The sequence below is a fragment of the Mobula birostris genome, chromosome 1, assembly GCF_030028105.1.
Source record: "Mobula birostris isolate sMobBir1 chromosome 1, sMobBir1.hap1, whole genome shotgun sequence".
Taxonomy (NCBI): Eukaryota; Metazoa; Chordata; class Chondrichthyes; order Myliobatiformes; family Myliobatidae; genus Mobula; species Mobula birostris.
Window position 1 is genome coordinate 48,366,965 of NC_092370.1, and position 7,376 is coordinate 48,374,340.

Below are 7,376 nucleotides of genomic sequence, written 5' to 3' on the forward strand. Positions count from 1 at the left end.
AAATGCAAAAGTAAATGCTGTGGTTGCTGGAAAACTGAAAATAAAGTAGAAACTGTTGATAAAATTTAGCATACTGTGCTGCAGATGTGAAGGAATAATGTTCAGTATTTCAGGTCAATCAGACACATTTATTTTCTTATACAAGCTACTTGACCTGTTGAATATTTCCAGTATTTTCTGTCTTTATCTAATTTGAAATTCTAGCTTGGTGGCTTCTTCATAGTTTTGGGCATTGTTTTAATTTGTTCATGTTTTTCACTTAATTCTCCCATTAACTTTATCAAAAAACTTCAAACTTCCTCTTCCTAAAAGCTAACACTTGTACTGGCAATTAGCTATAGCCTTTTCTAAAATATCAAGTATAATTATAATCTAAAACTGAACGCAGTGTTGTAGGGCATTCCACGCTTTAGAAAAATCCTGGATCTCAATGTCAGTTATTCAGACTTCTCCTAGCAGAATATTCAATGCTGAAAAAATTTTACTTGCATGTCTTCAGTACCTTGCACAACCTTGTGGCATTCTGAAGCACTTCACAGCCAATAAAGTAGTTTCTGTTCTTTGTTATAATGTTTTGTCATTGAAGTCTTCCTGCTGTTTACCCTCCTTTTATATCTTAGACGTGGAAATAAGAATAAAAAAACTCTAATACATGTGTTCAGATGAAGTTACCATGGCTACATTTCATTGATTTTTATTGTTCTATGTCTTACAGCTGTTACCTTGAAAAAGGAATAAATCTCATCTCTTCACGTTTCTTGTTGTTAATGATATTGAATAGTGAAGTTTAAAGGAAATTCTTGTATCAAACCTCAAACAAATGTCCAAAAAAATCCATATACTTTAATTTCCCTAAATATGCAACGTAAAGGATCTGAATGTTAGCACTTTCTTGTCTAACTAATCTAGCTCAATTCTGAGAATGGTTTTACTTTCTCTGACTGCTGTTTACTAGTGATTGCAGGGGATGCAGGATAATAACATTTTTATTCATCTTTTCTGAATATAAATCTTCAGAAATATTAGTTCAATTTTTCTCTTTTTTGATTTTCTCATAAATTTTGGAAATCAAATTACAAGTTACTTCTTTTCTTCTAATATCGCACTAAGTATAAATGATCCAGTTATGGATGTACAAGAGCCTCAAGACACACACTCAACAACTCAGGACCAGCTTCTTCCCCTCTGCCATCAGATTTCTGAATGGACATTGAACCCATGAACACTACCTCACTACCATTTTCCTTTTTTGCATTACTTATTTAATTTAAAATTTTAAATACATATATAATAAATTTACAATTTTTATTATTACATATTGCAATGTACTGCTACCACGTAACAACAACTTTCATGATATTAAAGCTGTTTCTGATTCTGATTCTGTGTGTCATTACTGATAAATAAGAAAACCCCTGCATTCTCATATTTTTATTCAGAACTAGGTCAGAGTAAGAGCAGACACTTACTGAGTCCTATCATAAAACTTTATTTCACTTTCTTTAATAATTTCAAAACAGAAACCATAATATGTAATGTGATTCAAGGTCCCTGGGGAGAAATTGAGCCTCCAATCAAACTAAGGTGTGATTGTGGTGTCCACAGCTCTTCTGTCTATTCTAGGCAGCTCATTAAATTCCTGCTGCTGACATTCCATTGTACTCTGGCTCTGCTCATTGGGTTCATTACCTGCAGACATCTGCATGGGGTACAATAATAACAAACCAGCAAAGGTCCCAGTGAATAATGTGGAAAGGATGATGGGTATTTTATATAAGTGGAAGCAGCGGGAATAAAGGCAATGGAGATCGTTGCCTAGGGTGTCACAGTGCAGACACAGGTATAATGAAGTCTAATGATTTATCTTTTACTGTCAAAAGGAGACTGCTTAATTAATTACACTTGTATCACTCACTTTCCAAAAGTTCTCAGAATTAAGTACATTGCATGCCAATTCATATGGTTCACCTACTTCCGGCAACTCTCAGCAATACTTTAACCTTTTACTTTTCACAAAGCTCATACATTCTTACTCATACTCAACCTTGACAGCCATATCATTTAAGTGTGTAAGGAAATTCACTGACACATTTCCTCCTGCAAAATAGGAAGGAGAAGCAGAGAAAGCAAGGAGGAAGAGGAAGCCTGGATGATTTAGTCCCTTTTGAGAAGAGACAGTCATAAGAAGGGTACAAAAGGTTGAGATGCTGGGTGAGTGCAGGATTATCACTGAGGTCAACAGTGAAACAGTGATTATGTTGACAGAGATGATCTCTATTTCACCATTGACAGCTTCTGCAGGAGGTGGCATTTACCATCATTGATCCCCACCATCCAAATCATTCCCTCTTCTTGCTACTATTGTCAAAGAGGGGGTACAGAAGCCTATGAGTCCCAAACAACTACTTTCTGACAAACATCAGGTTCTTGAACCTGTGCTGTCCCAATCCTGCCTCAGCAATGGAACATTACGAAATCCCTTTTGTACTATCATGGACTTGCCTCTGATTGTGTCTTGTAGTTTTGCACTAACATTTTACTTTTGCATTTTTTTTCTCTCTCTCTTCACTGTCTTATACAATTTATGCATAATTTAAGTTCTGTATGTTTCCTGTACCAATGAGCCTGTTGTTGCATGCTAATGTTTTAGCTCAATGTTCTTTCAGAAGTCAGGAAAGAGGCACAAAATCTTTTGCTTCAGGATAATTTTATTAAGTGTTGATAGAATAAAGAAAAATTGAAACAGACAATGATAAAGGGCTGCTAAACAAAGAAAGAAAGAAAAGAACTAAGATGCTGGTGCTTTGTGTTTAACTATTTTATACCCATAGATAAGGAAATTCCATTCAGATTTGTAGATGAGAATTAACTAATGAGAAAACACTTACTAAAAATACTACAGTGCCAAGAGAATTTTGCAGAATTAGACTAATATTACCACTAGAAACATATAGATTATATGTATATAAGAGCGACAAAAAATAAAAGCTGATAATTAATTGTTAAACTGAAAAGAAAATAATAATTAAATAGTATAATCTAAGAATCAAACAGTCAAATCCAACACTGTGATGCTTCTGAAAGTAAGTTTTTTTATTATATCTGTACCTCATCGTTCTTGTACACATGGCAATAAGCTTGACTTGACTCGCCTTTCTTCCCTCTTCTGTTCTTCCACGTCCTGTTGCCCTCCCACTTTCTCCTCCTCCTCTTGCTCTTTTTCCTCATGCTTCAGTTAAGCAGTAGCCTGGGCTATGCCCAAATAATGACCACATATTACACGTGCAATATTCTACCATGAACCTTGATACCCCTTAGCACAGTGATTCAGAAAACAAGAAAGCCAATATTAAATAATGTGATATTCCTTGTCACAGCTTGGTTCTCAATGTAGGCAAAATCCACCATTCTAGGAGGAAAAGAGTAGCACCCAAGTGGATAAAAATCCTAGTTTTTTTTGTAAAGGATTGTGTAAGCATCTTCACAAGATGAAAAGCAATTGTTTATGATGAGCATTATCTTTATATTCTGAAAGATAATTTTGTGTAGTTGATAAATGCAAACTTACCATTGATTCTTATGAAGCATAAATGACTAAAAATGTTACACAGATGTCAGGACTGGTGTTACAAACGAGCTTATCACTGAAAAGCTTATGTTACTCAATAATCAGCTATTAATTCGCTATCATGAATCAAATATAGAATTGGAGGAATTCTACAGAATGAAGAAATCACATTTACCACTAGGCACTTGCATGATGCAGGAGCTGTGGACGACTGAGACAATGAAATCATTTTGTTTTAGAAAACTGTCCATTCAAATAAGGTCCATATTATGCAAATGTGTTTAGTCAATGTCATCCTTTACCACTGAGGAAGAATGCAAAATGAGCAAGCCACTAAGCTCATTTTTCCTGCTTGTCTTTGGGAAGAAGAAATGAAATAAAAATTCTTTTTGAAAATCAAAAACAAAATCTGCAAAATTTTCGAACTTTGATAGAAACAGAAAATGCTGGAAAATCTCAGCTGGATGAGTGGCATCTGTTGACATGGAAATAGATTTTCAGCCTAGAGGTTATTATTTGTTAGGACTATGGCCTTTCTACCTTTGGAAATGCCATTAATTTCTTCATTTAGCTTTGCAGCAGTTAGTGCTGGTCCCTCACAGTTCTACCAGTCTGGATGCAGCCTGACTTTGGCTGCTATCTATGCAGACTTTGCATGACTTCTTGTAATGTTATTGATAATCAAGGACATGACCCACCCAGCCAACACACTTTTCATCCCTCTTCCCTCCGGGAGAAGGCTCAGGAGCTTGAAGACTCATACGGCCAGTTTTGGGAACAGCTTCTTTCCAACTGTGATAAGACTGCTGAACAGATCCTGACCCAGATCTGGGCAATACCCTCCAAATATCCCGATCTGCCTCTTGGTTTTTTTTGCACTACCTTACTTTCCCTTTTCTATTTTCTATTTATGATTTATAATTTAAATTTTTACTATTTACTATCGATTTGTACTCCAGGGAGCGTGAAGCGCAGAATCAAATATCGCTGTGATGATTGTACGCTCTAGTGTCAATTGTTTGGCGACAATAAAGTATAAAGTAAGTAAGTAAAGTAAGTAAGTAATGGTATTTGATAGTTAAGTAATATTTGAATAATATTGCAAATATATTGTTTGACAAGCATTCTTTGTTTGGTTAAATAATTTATAATCGGTTATATGTAAAAGTATGTGAATGGCACCACATCATTAATGCACACTTCTCTAAAGTAAAACAAAATAGACACATTTATCCTGGGTTCCTATGCTTTTCTTTCAGCTAGTTTATGAACACAAAATACTCTGCAGATGCTGGGGTCAAAGCAACACTCACAACATGCTGGAAGAACTCAGCAGGTCGGGCAGCATCCGTGGAAACGATCAGTCAACGTTTCCGGCTGGAACCCTTCATCAGGACTGCAGAGGCCCTATAAAAAAGGTGGGGGGATTGTGGGAAGGAGAAGGCTGGTAGGAGCCAGGTGAAAAACCAGTAAGGTGAAAGATAAAGGGGTGGGAGAGGGGAAGCAGGGAGATGATAGGCAGGAAAGCAGAAGAAGGAATAGGGGAAAGCCCAATGGGTAGTAGGAGAAGGTGGAACCATGATAGGCAGCTGGGGGAGGGGACAGAGTGAAACTGGGATGGGGGAAGGGAGTGGGAGGGAATTACCGGAAGGTGGAGAATTCAATGTTCACGCCAAGGGGCTGGAAATTACCCGAATTGGCATTTGAGTAAAAAAAACACAGCAAGATGTCTTCTTTGCAATGAGAGAAAGACTTTTGAGACAAAAAATGCAGAAAACAGAAAAAGATTCACAGCTTCATAAACAGTGAGTACCGGTTGATAAGAATAATAAATACATATAAAGCAGAAATGGCTGGCTATATTGGAAAGATGGATGTGTCAAATTGCACAACAGATAAATAGGAGGTGTATACTGAATGAATTGAGCAGTATTTTAAAGCAAATGGAATAGTGGATGAGAGATGAGTGCCAGCTTTGCTAAGTGCAATTGGTGGAAAAGCATAGAATTTGCTTCTAAGTTTGACTGCCCCAACCAGACCAGCTGAAATAAGTTTAGTTGATATTGTTAATTCAAAGCAGGAACACTGATAATGAAAATCATTATTGATTGCAGAACACTTTAGGCTTCAAAAGCAGAATCAAAAGTAAAGGGTGATCATTTCAGCTTACTTAAATGGCTGAATTGAAGAAATTGTCTGAGTATTGCCATTTCAGTAATAGGCTTAATGATGCACTGAGAAATCAATTAGTTCATGGAATCATGGAAGAGAGCATTCAAAAACAGCTCCTAACTGAAGCACAACTCAAATGTAAAAGAGTAATTGAAATCACAGTATCAAAGGAAACAGCATACAGAGAGGTAACTGTTGCAGTCAGGAATGAAAATGAGCGTGATTAAAACTGCAATATCTAAACAGAAACCTGTAGAGATGTTTATCCCGTGTTCCATTTTTTTTTCGATTAGTTTATGGAGTTACAAAACATAACATGTATAAGCTTCCAGTTTCCTCTCGTATGGATGTTCAGGTGAGTTAATTAGCTATTAACAGGGGGAGGGAACCAGAGTGATAGTCCTGAGGATGGGACAGTTGGTTTATAAACAGGGGCAGCACATACTGAGACTGCTAGCAAGGAGAAGCTGATGACAGGGCAAAATTTTAGTCAATAGGATGAGTTGCAATTTAAAAGACAGACAAAATTCAAACAGGTGAATACAAGACTGAAGGTGTTATATTTGATTGCACACAGTATATGTAAAAAAGTAAATGAACTTGTAACGGTTACGGATAGGCATGCATGACATTGAGGGCATCACTGAATCATGACCGAAAGAAGGTTATTGCTGGGACTTTAACATCCCAGAATACAAATTATATAGAACAGGACAGGCAGGTAGGCAGAGGGAGTGGTGTGGTTCTGTTGGTAAAAAATGAAATCAAATCATTACAAAGGGGTGATATAAGATTGGAAAGTTTACAATTATTGTGGGTAGAGCTAAGGAATTGCAAGGGTATAAAGATCCTGCTGGGAGTTTTATGAAGACCCCCCTTCACATCCCAAACAGTAGTAAAAACATGGCCTACAAATTACAACGGGAGAAAGAAAATGCATATCAAAAGGGCAATGTTGTGATAGGTATAGGGGATTTCAATATGTAGGTAGATTGGGAAAATCATGTTGGTGCTGGATCCCAAAAGAGGGGAATTTCTAGCATGCCTATGAGATGGCATTTTAGAGCATCTTCTGGTTGAGCCCATTAGGGGATCAGCTGTTCTGGATTGGGTGTTATGCAATGAACAGGAATTAACTAAAGAGCTTAAGATAAAGGAACCTTTAGGGGAGAGTACTCATAATATGATAGACTTCACCTTGAAATTTGATAAGAAGGTGAAGTCAGATGTATCAGTATTACAGTGGAGTAAAGGGAATTACAGGGGCTGAGAAAGAAGCAGGCCAAAATTGATTGGAAGGGAACACTAGCAGGGATGATGGCAGAGCAACAACAGCTGGAATTTCTGGGAGCAATATGGAAGGTGCAGGGTATATAGATCCTAAAGAAAAAGAAGTATTCTATAGATAGGATGATGCAACAGTAGCGGTCAAGAGAAGTAACAGACAACATAAAAGTCAAAGAGTCTATATAATTGAGCAAATATCACTGGGAAGTTAGAGGATTAGAAAATTTTTAAAAACTAACAGAAGGCAACTAAAATTTTAAAAAATTATAAAGAAGGAAAAGATGCAATACAAAGGTAATCTAGCCAACAATATTAACAAGAATACCAGAAGTTTCTTCAGATATAGAAA